Raw genomic sequence first — 20,446 nt, forward strand, 5'->3', positions numbered from 1 at the left:
GCAACAGTGACAGCTGGACAGCGCCTTCCTTTCTAGAACAACAACAAGAAAATTGTCACCACGGGGGGTCTTAACGACATTCCGACTTAGACCCCACTCCCATCTCAGCCCAGACCCAGACCGAGACCCAGTCCCAGACATCGACCCAGACCCAGACCCCAACTCTAACTCAAACTCAAACTCTGGAAGGGAGCCCGCTTCGAACTAAACAATTTACACACGCAGCCATTTCTGCTGGTCATTATAATAATAAAGTGTACAGCGCTTGCGGTATCTCAGCTGGTAGATCAAAGTGGTAACAGATCGAGCTTGGATAGACATCGCTGTTTACAAGACTCTAGCTCAGCGTACGGACACAAAGTACGTTCGGGAAAGGTTTTTCTGAAATTTGGAAATGGGGTTTATTATTTCTTTCTTCCTCTGTCTCTCTAATTCTCTTTCTTTTACCCCCTTAACTGTGGAAATTATTCGATCTTATTCTCAATATTTATCTCTATCTTTTCTTCTATTTTTTCATAGATATATTTTCCCCGATATAACTTTTCTCTGTCATTCCATATTTTGTTAATTTTCTCGTACTTTATCTTTGTAGGTATTTATTGTTTCTCTCTCTCTCTCTCTGTCTTTCTCTCTATTGGCTTCTGTGTGTTTAGCCATTTATCTCACTCTCTCTCTCTCTCTCTCTCTCTCTCTCTATTAGCTTCTGTGTGTTCAGCCATTTATCTCACTCTCTCTCTCTCTCTCTCTTTCTCTCTCTATTAGCTTCTGTGTGTTCAGCCATTTATCTCACTCTCTCTCTTCCTTCAACTCTCTCAATTCTGATATGTATATTCTCTCTATCGTTTTGGCATTTATTGATGTACTCCCTTCATATTCTCTTGCATTTTCCTTCTCGCTCTTTGTTCTTCTTACACCTCTTATTTTCCTATTCCCTTTCTCTACATTTCCTAATTCAATTTCTCTTTATATCGCATTTGAAAACGTTTTATTGGCTTGCACTTATTAAATTTACTTCCTGCCCCTCTCGCTCTGCACATGGTTAACATGCTTGCTTCCTCTTTCTCTTTCAGTTTTTCAGTTATCCACTCAACTTTTTACTCTGTTGCGTGTAAAGATTTTTTTTCAAACTCGGCTTTAGTCTTTATTTTGAAAATGTTTTACTACAGGCAGCTCTTATTTATTGGTTCCCCGCATCGATTCGATTTCCATACAAACTACAGTTATTTTCTCTCTCCGCATCTATAAATTTTACATTTATTACAGAAGCCTTTTTTCACAAAGTTTTCGAAAAACATGTTTAAAGTTCTGATAAAGTGTATTAAAGTTTCGTGAGGTCAGACAAGGATCATTTGTTTTACTTTCTGTTGTTGTTGTTGTTCTTGCTGTTGTTGCTGCTGCTGCTGTCGCTTTTATGACATGTCGTGAAGGACACAGCAGCAACAGCAGCAGCAGCATTTGCTTTTAATGGCACAAAAGGAAAGTAAGGCAAACAAACGGACGAACGAACGAGCGAACGGCGAGTCGAAAAAAGGACAAAAAAGGATGAGTTGTGGACTAGGCCGTAGGTTCATAACTGTGACTGCGACTACGGACTGGATTGAGGTCGGGGTTGGGGTTGGGCTTGGGCCTGGACAGGGGCGGAGAACAACATCGATAAGGAACGAAACAGCCACAATGGACAATGGGCTGACCCAGCAACAGGACGTAAAGGACACGGACACGGACACGGACACGGACATGGACACGGACAGAGGCACGGACATACAGCCATAGCCATGCAGAGTCTATAGAGTCGGCGACGAAATCCTTTTGCCTGTTCGTGTGTCTGTGTGCACTGTCTGTGTGGCAGTGTGTGCGCGTGTGTATTGGTGCGCGTGTCTGCCGCGTCCTGGCCAACACCGTCGCCCGGCAGCGCCTGTCGAAAATGTTTTCCATTTCAGTTAGCAAATTATGTCGGCCAAAAGCGAAGCACGAAGAGACGAGCACAAAAAAAAGAATGAAAACGAAGAAAAAGAGACGGCAAAATAAATGAAAACCCAGACGCGACGCAGTTACCAAATGTGTGTGTGTGTGTGTGTGTGTGGATGTGGATGTGGGTGGGCGCTATACGGACATGTTTTTATGACATGGCGGGACGAAAAAGGACACAAATAACAAAAACGGAACGACTGAAAACAAGTCAGAAACGTGTGTGGAAATGTGATGGACGCAGAGATATCTTGTAGATGGAAGCGAGCTGATATACATATATATAGTAAATAGTGGATTAAAGAGGACTGAGCTGGAATTACGGACTAGGGGCTGGAAATATGGACAAAGGACTATTAACTAAGGTCGAACAAGTGAAGAACCGGAAAAGTATCAGATAATAGGGGTGGAATTACGGACTAGGGCCTAGAAATGGGAACGAAGGATTATTAACTAAGGTCTAACAAGTGAAGCACCGGAAGGGTTTCAGATAAAAGAGGTGAAATTACAGATTGAGGACTAGAAACATGGACGAAGGACTATTAAATAAGGTCGAAGTGCACGGAAAGTTCCAGAGCTTAGAGCTAAAAAATCTAGAGTGTAGAGTCTTGAGAATGATGTAGGAATTAGGGAGTAAGGGCTACAGACAGAAGGCTTAGGACTACGAAATAAGGCCCAAGGCTTTATAACATGCAGAGTCTGGAGTAAGAAGTAGTAACTGGAGACAGTTAATAGACCGAATATTCAACTTAAAGCACTTAAGATACAAAATTGGGAGCAATACACGTAAGATTAAACGATTAAGGATTGAATATATCTGACAATAGATAACATGCCTATATCTAACACTCGGCTAGAATGTCTGCAGCCGACTGTTAGGAATAAGTTACACTAAAAGAGGCACTCAGCATCATGGAAAGACATGGGTAATACTAATGATGATGGTCTGGAACCTATGGTAAAATCTCTACTGCAGGATTCTACTTTCTAATCGAGGGATTATGAAGTACACCCACTGAAATGCTCGCCATAGTCTAAAGACACGATACTCTCCCTCCTCCTCCCATCTCTACAGGGTATTGGAGTAACAGTCGGATGATCATTTGCGCTCTTGTTATGTTGTCCCTGCCCGTGCGCCATTTGAGACCATTTTTGCTTTTCGTCCTTCCTCACATCCTTCTTGCTTTCCTTTTCCATTTCCTCTTTTTTTGGGTGCCTAGATTTTGTTTTTTTTTTTTTTTTCTCGGCCCATTGGGGTTTTCTGTTTTGTTTCTGTTTTGCTGGCGCTCTGCACTTGGCTTTTATGGTTGCTGGCGACGCGTTCCGCTCGAATTACGTGTCCATCGAGCCATGAACAGCGGCTGCGGCGCAAATAAAGTTTCAAAAAAAAGAAGGAAAACGGGAAAAAATTGATGAATCGAGTGCCTTGCAGCCATTTTGAAAAGTCAACACTGACAGGCGGCGAGGCGGGTGAGGCAGAGAGGGGCAGACGGGTGGGTGGGTCAATCATATTGTGTCATAGATGATGGAGATTAAAGAGCGGCCAGCGCGTCCCTAACGGCAACAAATAGAGAAATAGCAGCTGCAACTGCCATTGTAAATAGTCAGAGCACTCGACATGTAAACGCACACACACACGCACATACATACATGTATATGTATATGTATATATGTAGTTTGCTGCATTTGCTTGCTTCTCCATTATGTGGTGCTCGTCAAAAATGTGTGTGTGTGCGTGTGTGTGTGTGTACAATGCTGCATGTGGTTGTGCAAAGTGGTACAAAGTGCTAGGCTAGTGGACTCTTTTAGGCTCTGCCAGCGGGTTTTACAGCCTGCGAGCTGCTGGTTTGCTTTTTGCTTTCTGCTCTACTATTTCATTTCATTTCATTTTTTTTTTCATTACAAGCAAACGACCTTCAGTTAGGGTTCCCAACACGCCCACGCCCCCAGCCAGCGGGCAAAAGAAGTGCAGAATCAGGTCATGCGGGCATTGCCAACAGCGGGGCGTGGCAGAGCAGCAGCAAAAGCAGAAAAAAAAAACCGAATTGTAACCAACTTTGTATGGTCGAGGCAAGTGAGTTCTGTGTGTGTGTGTGTGTGTGTGTGTGTCGCATTTGGCATTAGAACCAGAGCAAATACATTTAGCACACACAGACACACACACCCACACACATATACACCCACACATGCACAATAGCCAGCCAAGCAACCATATGCAAGTGGTTGCATTGAGAGCTGTTTCTCGTACTTCTCAACATCGAGCAGCTGTCGAATTTTTGCTAACTGCAACATAGGAATGACAAAACAAAATAAAATCCATTTTTTTCCCTTTATTTTCTGTGGTTTGCTAAAATGTTGTCCATAGATAAGAGATGGAGATAGATGGAGTGAGGCACTCAATTCAATTGTCTAAATGTTCTTAATTTTAACTGTTTTGCTGTGGACGAATGAGATAGGCAAATCGCATGGCGTATACGTAATATCGATAGTAAAGGGTAATACATTAGGAAGGAAGGTGGAGAGATAGAAATAGAGAGTGACACACAGTGAGTGAGAGAGATGGATGCAGGGGGCGGAGACAAAAAGAGCGAGAGACAGAGACAGGCAGAGACGGTTGGAGGCATGTCTAGTCCATTAGCAACTGACACGTTAATTGACATATATATGTATGTATGTATGTGTATAGCTAGAGTTCGATTGCCGAAAACATGGTTGTAGATCTATATATAACTGCGTGTATAGATTTCTGATTCAACTGACATTTAGTTAACCTTAAAATGTGGGTTATTATAACTATACGTAATTCCTAGCAGATGTAGCTTAGACAGCAGTAATTCAATCAATGGTAGAATGAGAAAAGTAGTGAAAGTGAAGGGAAAAGAAGAGAAATGGAGTGAAAGAGAAAAAGCAAATGAAGAACATACAGCGAGAGAGTTTCTAGAGAGATTAACAGAGAGAGTGTTGAAGAGAAACAGAGTGATGAATAGAAAGATGCGGAGGCAAAGAAATCGCTGGAGTGGGAGCGAAAAATAGAAGGGGAGAGAGGAAGAGAGCGAGAGAGAGAGAGAGAGAGAGAGAGAGAGAGAGATACTGAAAGTAATAGAGAGCAGAAATACAGATAGTACGAGTCGATAGAGAAAACAAATGGGGAGAAATGGGGAAGAGAAACCCGACAGAGAGATGGAACAAGACGAAACAAAGAGAGATAGATAGAATCTACAAGAAGGAAATTATTTTATGAAGTCAGCTCAAGATTTTTAAAATCGATTAAAAAATAAATATATCCATTATCATACGTATTGGACAGAGCTCCATGGGCATTCGATAACCCCATCTGATTTGCATGTAAATTCTTCAATTTCGAATTTAAATAATAATTTTGCATGTGAAATGTTTTCGTTCAACGGAGCAGTTCAGCGGGCGAAACTGCCCTCAGGCCGAGGTGGCATGCCTCACACGTAGCGAGAAGGAAAAACCCCACCACACAGCGACAATTTTCCATGCACCCGGTTTTTGCAGTCAGCCACGAATAACAATGAGAAGCAGAACGACAGCAGCAGCGGCAGCAGCAGCAGCGACGGCGGCAGCGGCAGAGAGAGCGACCCACCTGACCCACTGACACTGCCCGCAACGGGCAGTCAGGCAACAGACCTACCCCACATAGCACCACACACACACACACACACACACACACACACACACACACACACACGGTACACAGCTCAGAGCATGTTGCATGTTGTTGTTGCACATGCCCCGTCAAATCATATTTCCGTTTTTGTCGCCCTCGCCATTACCCACTTGACGCTCGTCAGCTGCCAGCTAGGTAGAGATAGTTCGGCATCAACATCATCATCATTATCATCAACAGTAACTCGATCATCAGCTAGCTCATCAGCTGGCTTCATCATGTTAATCGTCATCTGTCAGACGCATTTGCGGTTGCCAGCAAATTGAATGTAGGTCGGGCCCCTCCACACACACACACACACACACACACACACACACACACACACACAGACACACCCAGGCATGGAGACAGAGAGCAGTTGATGTCGTTGCGGTTGGCATTCGCGTGACCACAGCGCCATCGATCAGACAGAGCTGGAGGGGACAAAGAGCCCAGAGCGAGAGAGGGAGAGAGAGAGAGGGAAGGCGAGAGGGCAGCTGAATTGCGTGTGGGCGAGTGTGCGGCGAGGGTGTGGGGGGCATGGTCGATTGGCTGCCGCCGCCGCCAGCTTGTCTGCTCTCAGTTTGCATCCACGCCCAATTAACAGGGCAGCCTCCTATTCCAGCGACTGTTCCACTTATCGAGCGACACTTGCATATATATATATATATAAGCTGATATATAAATATATATATATATATATATATATATACGAGAATTTTATATATAAGATATTATTTCTATGATATTTGGGCAGCTGTTGGCAGCAGTTAAGGCACTGCGGCGCTTAAAAGTATGCTAGGTTTTTATGCAAAGTGCAAAGGATTAACGATTTAAGTTATTAAATGAGTGGGGCATAGATATAGATATTGAGTAAAGGTATAAATATTTAGTAAAGTGTAGAAAATATATAGCAATATTTCTTATAGATATGAATATTGAGTGGAGTATAGAAAATGTATATCAATATTTCTTATAGATATAAATAATGAGTAAAGTGTGTAAAATATATAGCAATATTTTTTATAGATATAGAAGTATATAGAAGGGAACTATAGAAAACATATAGCAATATTTTTTAAAGATATAAAAATTGAGTAAGGCAATATTTCTTATAGTTATAGAAGTATATAGAGAGGAAGCACAGAAAACATATTGCAATATTTCTTATGGATATAAATATTGACTGAAGTATAGAAAATATATAGCAATATTTCTTATGGATATAGAAGTATATAGGAGAGAAGTATAGGAAATATTTAGTAATATATTTTATAGATACGAATATTGGTGAAGTGTATATAGCAATCATTCTTAAATACCTGATCAATGGCATCAGCATCAGTCTCTCTCAGCATAACTGATGACCAAGTTTCTCATCAGGCTCTTTTATCTGAAATTGAAAATATTGTCTATGAGTTTTAGTTTATAAATTAATCATATCGAAGATTGCGATTTCAAATGATATATAATATTTTCCCAGAAGTTATTTCCGTCATAGATAATAGATTATAATAGAGCTGACTCTAGCATATTCAGATGGTTCCTAATTAATTAGAATCCAAAACAAAAATATATAAATATTTTATTTTCGTAAAAATCCTAAAAAAGCTTTAACCAAATTATTTACTATATAAAAATCTTAGAGTTGAGCAAATAAATATAAAGCTTTGTAAATTACTTAAACTGTTATGGGACACTTAAGTCTTGCACATGCATTTCCTTCTCTCTATCTCCCTCTCCCACTCTCTCTGTCTTTCGCTTCCCCTACTCTCATCCTCTGCAGTTGGTTCCTTATCAAGTCAAGCTCAGTGGGCGTGGCAATAGCTAACATCAGCTATTGTTTAGCCCAAGCTTCGTGTATTTGGAGCACCTACAAAAAATCTCGCACTTCCCTTAGTCCAACTGCAACTGTCGCCGCTGTTGTTTGTATTAAACTTGGCTGCTGTCTGTCTGGCTACACACACATATATAATGGCAGCCATAATGCACACACACACAAATACATATATGTGTATATTTGTGAGCCCTTGTTTAGCATTGCTAAAACTGCGTATATGTATGTGCCCCAAAATGTATGCTACACTTTTTTCTTCCTTTTTGGGCTGAGCGCAGCTGCTGCTGCTGCTGCTTCTGCTGCGGCTGCTGCTGTTGTTATTATTATTATTGTTGTCTCGTCTCTAGAGCAGACACTCCTTTTACACACACAGCCACACGCTCACCTCCCACACTCCCACACACACACACAGACACATTTGGGCGAGGACTAACTGATTTTTAGGTCGCTGGCGCAAACGGCAGAGCGACGAAGCGACGTTTATCGCTTGCCTGACTGCGGCTCAGCTTTAGCACACACACAGACACACACACACACATATATATAAACTAACTGGCAGACAGGCAGACAGCGCAACAACAACAACAACAACAACATCGTCGACGCTCGTTAGAAAACAGCAGCCACAGCCACAGCCGAAGCATTAAAAGCCCCGTTACCAACAGACATCCAGCCCAATTCAAACACACACACACAGAGACCCAGAGATACACACACACACACACACACACACTCAGCCGCACCCCAGCTACACAATTTGGTTAGACATGAACCAGTTTTTATGCCATTTTTATTTTATTTTACTTTTATTTTTGCCAGCATTTTCGCGCCTTCCTTTAGCCCATTTCTGCTCTCTCTACCCCTCACTCACTCTCTCTCTCTCTCTCTCTCTCTCTGTCTCTCTCTCTGTCTCTCCCTGGAGCACTCTCTTCATGCTTGGCTAGTGCCGCCTGCTGCCGGCAGATGGCTCGCTGGTTCGGTTCTTCTTATATATTTAGCTGCATTTCAACGAAAAATGTTGCTTGCTTCTTTATATACGACCCAATGTTTGTATATAAGGCATATACACTTACATATATATTTACTGTGTGTGTGTGCTGTGTGCTGTGTGTATATAGAACTTTCAGCCATTCATTTCGTTTTATTGTCGTTACTGTCGAGCGCAGCAGCAGCAGGAGCAGCAGACAGCCGTCTGCGTGGCCCGTGTGGATTTTCGGTTCGTGAATTGTTTGCTAAAATTTTTTCCTTTTCACTGTTATACCCTGTATGCAAGCAGAATGTAAAGTAGGGCAGCATGAATTAGAAGACTTTTAGATATTATCTCATAAAGTTTGTAAAATTTAACTTTGATTTCTCTGTTTGCTAAGCTAAACTGAATCGATAAATATCGATAAACATATTGGTTATATTTATAAACTATTTACACATTTGCTTTACAAGATATTTTTGACATATAGAATTAATAATTTCATTATTAATACAATTTTCAAAAATCGATAAATAAATTATGGTTTTTATATCAAGTATTAAAGGTTAATTCTTCAGTTAGAGGCTACCAAATACATTGAATATATTGTATTGAAAACGATGAATGTCGACCTATATTAAGGGACGCTTTTAGCACATGCATTAGACTTAAACGTGATTACACTTCTTAATAGAGCGCAGGAGCTGAAGTTATTCAGTTCTTTAGAAGCACGTTTGCTCATTTATTTTAATGTCGATAAATACCTAAAGGCCTATATATATGCATTTAAAAGTCCTCTCAGCATAATTTTTCGTGCAGCGCATGCAGTGTAACTTATAAGTAATCGATAAATATCGAAAATATTTTGTTTTACTTTTACTTAAAGTTTTATCCTCAGCATAGTTCTATGCACAGACATAATAGTTAAGTTAAGCATAATAAGGCATATGCAGAAAATCGATAAATATCGAAGCTGTTTCTATAGGTATTTGAGGCATTTCTTCACTAGCAGCATCTAATGAAATACCTCGATAAGAGACATGCACTCGCCTGGCATGCTCGCTTCGTGCGCTTTTGTTGTTGCCATAATTTTTTCAGCTGACGCTTAAAGTTGGCAGTCGGGCAGTCAGTCGCTGGTCGCATAACGCTGCCCGCATTGTGCCTCGCCTTGGCGCAACCAGCCTGTCGCATGTTCCGCATGCCACATCTCCACACCGAAGCATCCAGCCCCGCACGCTTTTGCTCACTTTCGTTTCAGCTGTTGGTGTTCCTCGCTCTGCCCAGCGAAGTTTCTGTTCAACATTTTTTTTTTTTTTTTTTGGCGCTTTTGTCTGCTTTTGGTTTTTATTCCTGCCACATACACTCCATGCGCCCGCCCACTTTCCAGTGGTCGGTTTTTGTGTGTTGCAGCTTTTCGCTTGCTTTTTGGCGTCGAGTTGGGGCGACGTCGTCTAAGCTCCAAATTTATGTGCCATGTGCGTTTCATATTTTTACTGCTGCCATGTGGACCAGAGCTCCTGCTGCTGCTGCTCCCTTGGGCTGAGCACACAAACACACACATACACTCACTCATGCATACATACTTTAGCTTTAGAACATTCTTTTTGTTTCGATTTCGTTTTGGAATTTAAGAAATATTGAAAAATGCAGAAAGTTTCGTGCATTTTAGGGGTATTTTTAGTTAATTTACCGTTAGCTAACAGAGTTTGTCATAGGCAAGTGAATGAGCAAGTATTTTTGTGCTATATTCTTATGTCTAAGGGCCAACAGCTCGCATGAGCAGAGCTTAACTTAAAATGCGGTTTATGGGGCGTATGCGTAATATTTGTAGAAAAGTTTTACAAATTTGTGTTTATTAGAACAGCAAACTTTTAATTTGGAAATTTGTGAAGAAGAGTTTTTGGGGAAATTTATGAAACGAAGAGAAGGAGCACAGGAAGGAGGTTTGAGTTCATAAGAAACTCGGATCTACTATAGGAATGGGGCTGCTTTAAAAGATGGAGTTCTACCTGGGGTTGATTGGTTGATAAAACACTTTAATATATCTTTATCTCTATACATATCTATATAAATATATCTGTATTCTCTTCAATCCGCCCACTAGCTTAGCTTACACCTGCATTTATCTACTTGAGGCATCAACTCAGCTCTTTCACTGGCCAACTATAAATAATACTACACTTTATCTCTAACTGAGAATAATATCGATGGTAATTTGAGTTGTCCAGCTAATGGCATATGCTCATAGCATATATCAAGTATCTAGACCTAAGCTCGCCTGTAGCCTACTTATGGGCGTTGTCTGCACATTTCGCCTTTCTTGTTTTTTCTTTTTGGTGACCCGCTTAGCCATTAGCTGTGGAGTGGCTTTTGCCCCGTCCCCCAAGGTGTTGCCGTTATTGTTAGCCGTGCCTGTTACGTCAGCGACCGCCGCAAGCATAGCCTGTGGCGCAGCTGAACCCGAAAAGAAACAAAATCCAAAAAGAAAACCAAACAAAAAGTGTCAAAAGTTTGACTCAACTTTCACACGCGCGCGCTCAAGTGTGTGTTTGTGTGTGTGTGTGTGTGTGTGTGGCCAACAGCCATGCCACAGTCAACTTGTGAACTAACCACAATCACACACACACACACACACACACACACAACTTGTGTAGGCAATTGCTTTGTTGATTATACCTTCCCCGCCCTCACATTAATGCGCATCCCTTTCGCTTTTTGGGGTTCGTTTCCTTGCCACACCCACTTGCTGAGTTGCCATCTCTCTCCTCCCCTCACCCTGCCGCCTCTCTGTTTCGGCTTTTGCGTCATTCGCCTGTGTGTCGTCGTCGTCGTCGTCGTCGTCGTCGTCTGTCTCCTGTCTCCGCCCGATGTCTGTGTGTATGTATGTATGTATGTGTGTCGCTGTCTTGTGAATTTCCTCTTGACTTGACAGCCGTCGCTTCCGCTGCGCATCCCAAGCAGAAGCTGGTTCAGGCCCGGACACAAGCCCAGCCCCAGCCCAAGCACTAATCATCAGCGACGCCGTCATTTCGCCTTGACTCTCTGACATTTGTCTCACTGTCTGTCTGCCTGTCTGGCTCTCTGCTTGGCTGTCTATCAGCCAGTTTCCTTGTTGAGACATTGCACAGTGGTGCCAAGTGTGGTAAATAGTGGTGCAATAAGCAAAGTGGTTTTATTACATATGATGAATATATTTGCTTAGGGTTTCATGAGGGAGCGAGAGAGAGAGAAAGAGAGAGAGAGAAAGTGAGAAAGAGGAGGAAAATAATAAATGAGCAACTTCTGTATTCATTTATTTGTAGAGAATCGCATAGAAGAGCATTCTAAACACAACCAAAGTTTGTATGATATGAAATTGTATACAAGAAATTTAAGAACCCAGAAGAGCATTTTTTTGACTTAAAGAACTCATTTTAGAAATCAGAGTGAAATAGAAGAGTATTTATTAGACAATGAAACTAGATTCAGACACACAAAATAAGAACTTGATAATACATATGAGGAATCCAGATAAATTTGTTAAACTCACATATGATAACAAAGAATCATCCATTAACAAGTCAACAAAAATTGCATAGAAGATAGTTTATTATAATAAAATATTATTAATATTAGCAATATAAATAAATATTGAGATATACAATTGCATCAATTATTCTCAGCTTGTAGACCACTGTGCCATCTGACTGACTTTGATGCAGACACACACATTTGTCTCCATCTCACTGTACCCTCCACGACCTCCGTCTCCCTTCTCCCACCAGCCCTCCTCGTACGTGCCAGCTGAGTTAAGTTTAGCAAGTGGCGCCCCCTGGTGGATTATTTCGGCACAATTTGCATATTCAATGAGGCTTCGACGTGGGGCTGGCTGTCGCCTTTGGGCGCACAGTGAGCGGAGAAGGTGTGTGGCCAGACATAGCCACACGGACGTGTTACATAAGTTTTGCAATTGCCCGCACTCTCTCTCTCTCTCTCTATCTCATGTCTCTCTTTGTGTTGCTCTCTGTCTCGCTCTCGCTCTCTCTCTCTCTCTCTCTCTTTGCACGTGGCCAAAATTTGTTTCGTCGTCAGTAAATGAAATTTGTTTGCCTAGGCGCAGCGCAGGACACATCCAGCTCATCCTCTCCGCTGGCTCGTCTACCAAAAATGCCAGCACGTGGCTGCCATTTGCCAGCTGTATCCCTCTGTGTGTCTGTGTGTGTGTGTGTGTTTGCGTGTGCTTGTGTTTATTTTATTGATTAGTGCGTCTCATGCGTGCCTTTTAGCTAGCTCTGTTTATGCTTTCCATTTTATTTATAATTATCAATGCTGTTCGAGGGCTTTAAAGCTTTAAAGCTTTGACTGATTGACTAACTGACAGACTGACTGACTGACTAGCTGACTGACTGGCTGGGGCTGGGCTGTCTCGCTCTGTCTGTTTGCTTGCCTGATGGCTGTATTTCATGCGCATTACGTATACGTCGCGTGCGCTTCAAGGTCATTTATTAACTACGTGTGCGTGTGTGCGTGTGTATGCGTGTGTGGGTGTGTTCGTCTTTGTTTTGTTTGTTTTTGTATGGCTGACAGGGCCCTTAAATGCTTTCCAAATGCTTCTGTGGACAGCGCAGACAAATGTTTATGGCCCGGGCCACACGGCGTATGCGTAATATATTTTCTTTGCCAGCTGCTTTAAGCCGTCGATGCCTTATGCCGCCCTCAGATACATCCACACACACACATATATATACATATTTATATATGTATATACATATATTTATTTATGAAGTTAACAACATGCGCATCAACTGTGGCGGTAATCCAGTGCCACGTCAACAGCAGCAACTCCCTTGACACACACTGAAACCACTTCAAATGCCGCCTACAAACTGTCAACTTACTTTTGACAGCCACTGCTAATTGAGCCTCCACTCGACTAGCACATACCGCGCAGTATGTAACAAAAAATCTAAGTTCTTCTTCTTCTACCAGACAGATACCAGATACCAGAGATAGTTAGCATGGTATTTGAGAATTTTACCAACTTTTTCTACTGAGCTGCCTCTTGTATAACTGAAAAGTAGACTGCATAGAGAATGATGTTATACGGAAAGAGACATTCAAGAGGTTCGCTAACAAGATTGCATAGAATGTCATTGGAGTACAGAAATATTTTCTACATCTTCAGCTACTTGCGGACTTGAATAAAGCACAGGAAATTTTTAAGAACTAAAGTTTAGGTTGGGAATGAAAAACCTAACCAAACTCAGGCAAATTTCGTTTGTTAGTCTATTCAGCACATTTTAAATCTATCATAAGTATCCGATAATTCAATTAGCATCGACTCTTCTACCCTAGAATAGCGTTTGTAAAACCCTAAACGAAATGTATCAAATGCTCAATCATATTCCATTTGCTTATCCTGCCTGGCCAAGTATTTCATAAACACTTCCTTTGCTGTGGCTTAAAGGGGCATCACAAACTTTGATTGAAGTAAAGCTGAGAATGGAATCAGCAAATGCCAGAGCCAAAGGTCTGGGCACGTTTTTCACATTTCACAGCAGAGCAGAAATGGGAAAAAAAATGGTCGAGAGAGAGAGGGAGGGAGAGAAGAAAAAGGAAAACCGAAAGCAGGCATAGAAACTGGCCCGCAGCAGCAGCAACAACAACAACAACAGTAACAACAGCAACAAGATTCAGGATAATAATGAATGTGACTGTAACCTCTGCTCATCAACGGCAAAATCTGATTTTGAGTGGCAACTGCTTTAGATTCCCCCCTGCTGCTGCTGCTCCTGCTGCTGTTGTCCTTTATGACAATGACATGGAAATGAAAATGCCAAACAGAGACAGAGATATGGAGAGCGAGAGAGTGAGAGGCTGTGTGAGTGTGTCTCTGCAGCTGACTCGGCCTCAAAGTTAGCCTGCTGCTTAGGCTTTAGCCCAGCCTCAGCACGGCAGGACTTCCACTTCAATTGTTGCACAGGATACGCGCTCGTTCGCTTGCTTCGTCTTGCGTCCTGCGTCCACATTAATCAACTACGTTCAGCGGCGCTGCTCAATCCGCTTCTATTTGCAGCTCCTGGACAGCGCTCATTAGAGCGTTTACAACTGCAAAACTTTCGCATTCTGGCTGCACTACCCGACAGAGTCCTTACAGTTGGTAAAGCACCGACATGCAAGTAGAGAAACCCCCTTTTAACTGAGTCTTATACAGCAGACAATCGAAAGCCTACCTCTTCCGTTAGGACTCAAGTCGTAAGGGAATCTTTTGGGCTGTAATTTTCTATCGACTCATTCAAGTCTACATGAAAATTCAGCTCATATATCAGCACTTTATCCTTTACCCATATAAACCCTACATAATTTCATTTCTGCTCGTATTCTTCAACTTTAAATCCCAAATTTCAGTTAGTGTATTCACATATTCGATTTCTCCCAGTTCACTTTTATACTTAATTTTTTTCTAGTATTTTTTTCTCCCGCTCATTTCTTTGTGGGCGGCTGAGCTTGAGCTGGAGCTGTGGGCTGGGGGCTGCAGCATACGTGGCTATTTTTTGCTGCGTCTTGCTTTTTGCGCTTTTGTTTATAGTTAAAACGGGCTTTGGGTGAGCGAGATGGCAGGTGAGATTCAGAGAAAGAGAGAGCGAGGGAAGGGAGGGCATACAGCGTGTGGGTGAATGAGATAGTGCTACGCTTGACAGGCGCAAACATGCACCACATTTGCTTTACTTTACTTTTCATACGCCTGGCTAGATGCAAGTGGAGTATATAGGTAAATATATTAAGGGAGGTACGTTCATGGGGAACTTAATGATCTACAGGCATCTGTTGGGGGCATCTTTCCATTAATTTATAATATTACTATGATAGTGCTATAGCCATGTAATATCTGAATTTGACTCAATTTTTGCACACTTTTCAACTGCGACAGGGTATCAGGCAGTCGACTCTCTATTTTCTCTATTTGATTTTTTAGTGGCAGCCCCTCGACTGGTTACCTTTGTTTTTTTTTTGCGTAATTTATTTTGCCTGCACACCAATACACACACTTCTACACACACACACGTGTGCCACGCCCACACACATACACAGATACAAACATCATCATCGCTTGGTAAAAACAAATAGCGTCCGCGCGTCTATACACAAAATCAGACGCTCAAGGACTCTTTGGCTTTGCCAGCCATAGTGCAGCTACTGCTTTTATCCTTACACACACACGCGCACACACACACACACACGCACATTCATGCAAGCGCACACCCTCTTGAAAATGCCGTGCAATGAAAGTAATTTTCGCCAAATAGACTGCGCCCTGCTTCTGCTGTTGCTCCTCCTGCTCCTGCTCCTGCTGCTGCTGCTTCTCCTCCTGCTGTTTCTTCTTCCATCCACTCGCATTGCTTTACGTTTTGCACAGCTCGTTGAGCTCTCGGTTTACTGCGACTGCAACTGCAACTGCAAAATGGGCTGCTGCTGCTGCTGTTGCTGCTTCTGCAGTAATGCCACAGGACAACAATTCGCTACGCAAAAAGTTGGTCTGCCAACTTAACAAGTGAGTTGAGGGATTGGAAAACGTGGGCTTGGGTTGAGAGTCGACTTATCCCTTGCATCCTTCATGAAGTCAAATTTAATGTTGGCTCGCATTCTGTTTAAAGACTGTTTTCAGACCATTTTATTACTTCATTTATGAATGCTATGTAAGACGAGGGGAGGGTCGGCATTCCAAATTGTTCTTAAATAGTTCTTCTCTTAGATATAAAAGCGAGCTGTAGCTGAATTCCGTTAAGAGCAACATAGTTTAGATAGTACTTCATAGTACTTTAATAATATTATGTAAAAACGGTTTCATTAGACATTCGTATAGTTATCGATAACTATCGATTTTAGAAGAATTGGTGATTAGATAAAACATGATTAAATCAATGTAAGAATGATTGAGATTGCTTTGATTAGTCTTCCGCTGATCTAAGTAACTATCGATACCTATCGATTATTGCAACAACAGTTTCCAAAAAATTCTTTTAATATGTAAATCTCAAAGATTTTGTTTGATTTTCGATAGTTATTTAAATATTAGTACCCATACACCAACATAATCGAAAAGTCTATCAAGATTGTAGCTATGTTATCAATAGATCTATACATAATATAATTCAATCTATACATAGTATGATCCGATAGTTGCTAAGGCTTTAGGGCTTCGTATAATTGTACATTAAATCGGCTTTCCCTACTGATCAAGCTTTATTCGAAGTTTGAAGTTAATCGTCGTATATTAACATTCGATAGTTTCGATAGTCAAACATAATTTAAACTTTCTATCCAGCAACAAGCTCTCGTAAAACTTTAACCAACAGCGGAAATGATATTAATTAGAAAACTTTTGGTTCTACCAACTCCAACGATGATTATACAGAGTTCTGATGAGCTACTATCTATGTCTGTATATATACATGTATGTGCAAGGAAAACTCTCGACAATCAGCAGTTCTAATTGCTTTTCATGGCAATGTCACAACAGCAACAACAACAGCTTGAATATCTTCAACAATGGAGCAGGAGAATCTCTTTGGGGGCCACAATTTCCTTACTTTTTTGTTCTCTATTTGCTTTTTGCTCCATTTAAGTTTTTGGCGTCTTCCTTATCCCCACGACCAAAAAAAAGTTGCTCTGAAGCAATCTCCCGCCCTCTTCCACACTTCAATAAAGTATTTTCTATGCAAGTTGAAACCGAAAAGCGCAAAAAAGTTGTTCATGCGGCTTCGGCTCTTTTCAAATTTTCATGCCTTACCGCCGCTGTCGTTCTATCTCTCTCTCTCTCTCTCTCTCTCTCTGGCTCGCCCACCACACACCATTCATTGGGTTTTTCTATGGTTTTATAAGCGACGCTCGGGGAAAATTCTTGCAAAAGAAGCTGACTTGCAATGCCAAATGCTCGCTCTCTGTCTCTTGCTGTCTCTCTCTCTCTCTCTCTCTCTCTCTCACTTTACTGTCTGTCTGTCAGTCAGCCAGTCTCTGGCAATATATCCATGTCTGCGTCAATGTCTGCCGTCGTCTTCCTCCTCTTCTTCTTGCCAACTTGCCTATTTCCTTAGCCTCTGCATCTCTTTTCCTCTCTCTATCTGCCTCTTGCACTCCCTCTCCCTGCCGCTTCTAACTGTTAGCTGTCGGTTCGTCTGTTGCCTGTCTGTTTGTCTGTCTATTTGGCCGCTTTATTTGCTTCTGCTACTTTTGCAGTTTGTTCTGCTCTCCTTCTTCTTCTTCCTTATATTTCTTGTCTCTGTTGACGCTTTTCTGGCACCGTCGCCACTACTCCCCTTCTCTTTCTCTCCCTCTCTGTGCGCTCGCATTATTTCGCCTGGCAACTTTACATTTTCATGCTCGTGTTCCCATTTCACAGCTTTCGCTTCCTTCTCTCGCCATCTCTCGGCCCCTCCTTCCACCCCTCCATTTATTACCCTCCTTTTCCTCTTTGGCCACCCAGTTGAATTGCCGCCCCGTGTGCCACCCACTTCCGTTCTATTTTCATCTACTTGAGTGGAATTTTTATTTGTCTGCTGCCATTTCTCGTCGACGTCGTCGTCTTCGTCGCCATCGTCGCTCCTTTGGCCGCATACCCTGTTCCCAAATACTATATGGAATTTACGAAGAGAGTGAAACAGGTAAATGAAGCAGAAAGTAACATGCATTAAAGTGTGTCCCGTTAAATGATGAAATTTAGTTGAGGAATTAAATGTAGTTATCGATAAATGTACTATCGAGTGGTCTAGGACATGCTTGCCTATCGTAAGATTTGGTATCGATAGTAACCGAAGAGTTTTGTTTAGATTTTACAATATTAGAGTAATGCTGTTATCGATATATTTAATATTAATAGGCTTTAGGAATAGAAATAGAACTATCAACTCTTGAGGTTGATATATAAACCTCTATTGTCTAAAGAGCTGTCATTGTTTATCTGCTTAAAGTCATCGATAGTTGCATCATTTTGACGTAAGCTTGCCGAATGATGAGTAATGTAGTGCTATTTAGAGACCGTCTCTAGCTCAAAACTCATGGTAGAGGTATTCAAGAGTCGAGTCACTTCCAAAGGAATTGCAGCATCATGCTGATTGTTGGCTTTGCCAGGAGCCGCTTTAGCCACAAATTACCTTTGGGTAATCAGCATTGCCTTTACTGCAGCGCCGACTCCTGGGACTCTGGCTTGTCCTTTGTCCTCTGTCTTGACATAGTATATATACATATACATATATGTATGTGGGTGTATTTGTGTTTGTGTGCGAATCCTTTTCTGCTTTTAATTTCTAACTGCGCCTTGGTGGGAATACTCCAAACGCAAATTCATTATGGGCCACTCAGCGAGGATTTCGTGGAAGCCAAGGGGAATGACCTGGGCATAGCGTAAAGGCAGCATAACCAGAGAGAGACAGTTGGTAGAACCTGGTAGCCAAGTGCCTGTCATTCTCTCACCTTCTCTCTTTCGTTTGTGTGTACTCTCTCTCTATGATACACAAGCTCTCGATCTCTTTCATTCTCTAGTTCACATTTGGTTCTCTCCTGGCTTTCGGCTTACTTCTTATTCTCTCACTCTCTCTTTCTTTCACGATATCTCTCACTCTCTCACATTCCCACACATACCCTATGCTCCTCTCTCTCTCTCTGTCTTACTCTCTCTCTCTCTCAGTCTCACAATCTCACACTCTCCCTTTTCACTCTCTCTCTTTCTCTTTACCAATCTCTCTCTCTCTCAATCTTACTTTATGTCACTGCCACTCTCTCTCTCTCTCGCTCTCTTCTCTCTCTCTCTCTCTCTTTTCTCTCTCTCTCTCTCTCTCATACTTTTTTGCCCTTCTCGCTTTTCTTCATCTCTCTCGCTCTCCTCTCCTATAAACATTTCACCCAGCAGCTACTTCAGTAGCCGCTCTGCCTTGCCCAGTTTTGAGCCGCGATGCTAGTGGCCACGCCCACAGCGTACCGCAACGTTGCCGTCAACGATTTATCTTAAGTGGTTGCCGTGAATTACGACAAATTTCTATAATAAAGCAGACAAAAATCTAACCAAATGGTCGGCTAGGCCACAGAGCCGGAGGCGCGTTCCACTAAAAACAAAAACAAAAACAACCGCTACTTGAAAGACTTGGCCAAGAACATGGCCAAGACCGAGACCAAGATAACAATATGCCTGTTGTTGTTGTTGTTGTTGTTGTTGGCTCCACTTGATTTCACCATGGCAAATCAACTGTTGCTGCAGATGAAGAGGAAGCAAAGCACATTTGACTAATCAATAAATTTCGAGTCTCGTTTTATTTTTATTCTTCTTTGGTGTTTGATAAGGAGGCAAAGGTGGGCAGAGAGCATGAGAGAGAGTGGGAGAGTGAAGAGGAGGTCTTCTGTTGCTGTGCCGCCTTATCAGACGAGAGCTAAGCAAATTGCGTGGTCCGCTTGTAAACAAAAACAATCAAACGAATGCCAACTGCGCGACTCCCGCGGCGCATAGATAAGCCTCGCACAGGGCGACCTTTGATACTGAAAGAGATAGCAAACGAGACAGCCAGAGGGGGTGGGGCAGCAACAGAATATTGCGACATGTCAGTGCGTGTCGCAGTTGTTGTCTATCAAAAAATTTGCAACGTGCCATTGCCAAGGCAATAAATACGTATCACAAGCAGGCGAAATGGTGGAGAGGGAGAACGATGAAGCTGAAGGAGAGAGCAGGAAGGGGAGAAGGGAGGAGTAATAGCAGCAGCAGCAGCGGCAGCGGCATAAATATAAACCAAGACAACCAAAGCAGAATCGAGCAAAAGGCGAAAGGGAAGCAGGGAGAAGCAGCAGTAGCAAAGAGGCAGCGGGGATACAGAGAGAGAGAGGGAGCATGAGAGAGGATGAGGACGAGAGGGCTGGCATGGCCATGGCACCTGTTTTTCATTGTGGCCCGCTAAACCGGCTGCAACTTATCAGCATCTCTTACCAAGTGGCTACTGCTGCTGCTGCTGCTGCTGCCCCGCCCACTCCACTTGCCGCTCGC

At 42.3% G+C, this 20,446-nt stretch overlaps 1 protein-coding gene and 1 long non-coding RNA gene across 2 annotated transcripts in view; one reads left to right on the plus strand and one right to left on the minus strand.

Annotated features, from left to right (window-relative positions):
• The window catches only part of Snoo (Sno oncogene), a 121,710-nt gene that overhangs the window by 54,604 nt on the left and 46,660 nt on the right, over positions 1-20,446 (plus strand). The gene's annotated exons all lie outside the window — the stretch shown is intronic.
• The window catches only part of LOC149091609 (uncharacterized), a 77,605-nt gene that overhangs the window by 19,426 nt on the left and 37,733 nt on the right, over positions 1-20,446 (minus strand). The window contains exon 3 of the long non-coding RNA XR_016196422.1: positions 6,961-7,031. This is a non-coding gene — a long non-coding RNA (uncharacterized LOC149091609). The remainder of the gene's footprint in view (positions 1-6,960; positions 7,032-20,446) is intronic.

This window comes from Drosophila navojoa, chromosome 3 (genome assembly GCF_054131105.1).
Source record: "Drosophila navojoa isolate 15081-1374.11 chromosome 3, UAZ_NAV_1.0, whole genome shotgun sequence".
Lineage (NCBI taxonomy): Eukaryota > Metazoa > Arthropoda > Insecta > Diptera > Drosophilidae > Drosophila > Drosophila navojoa.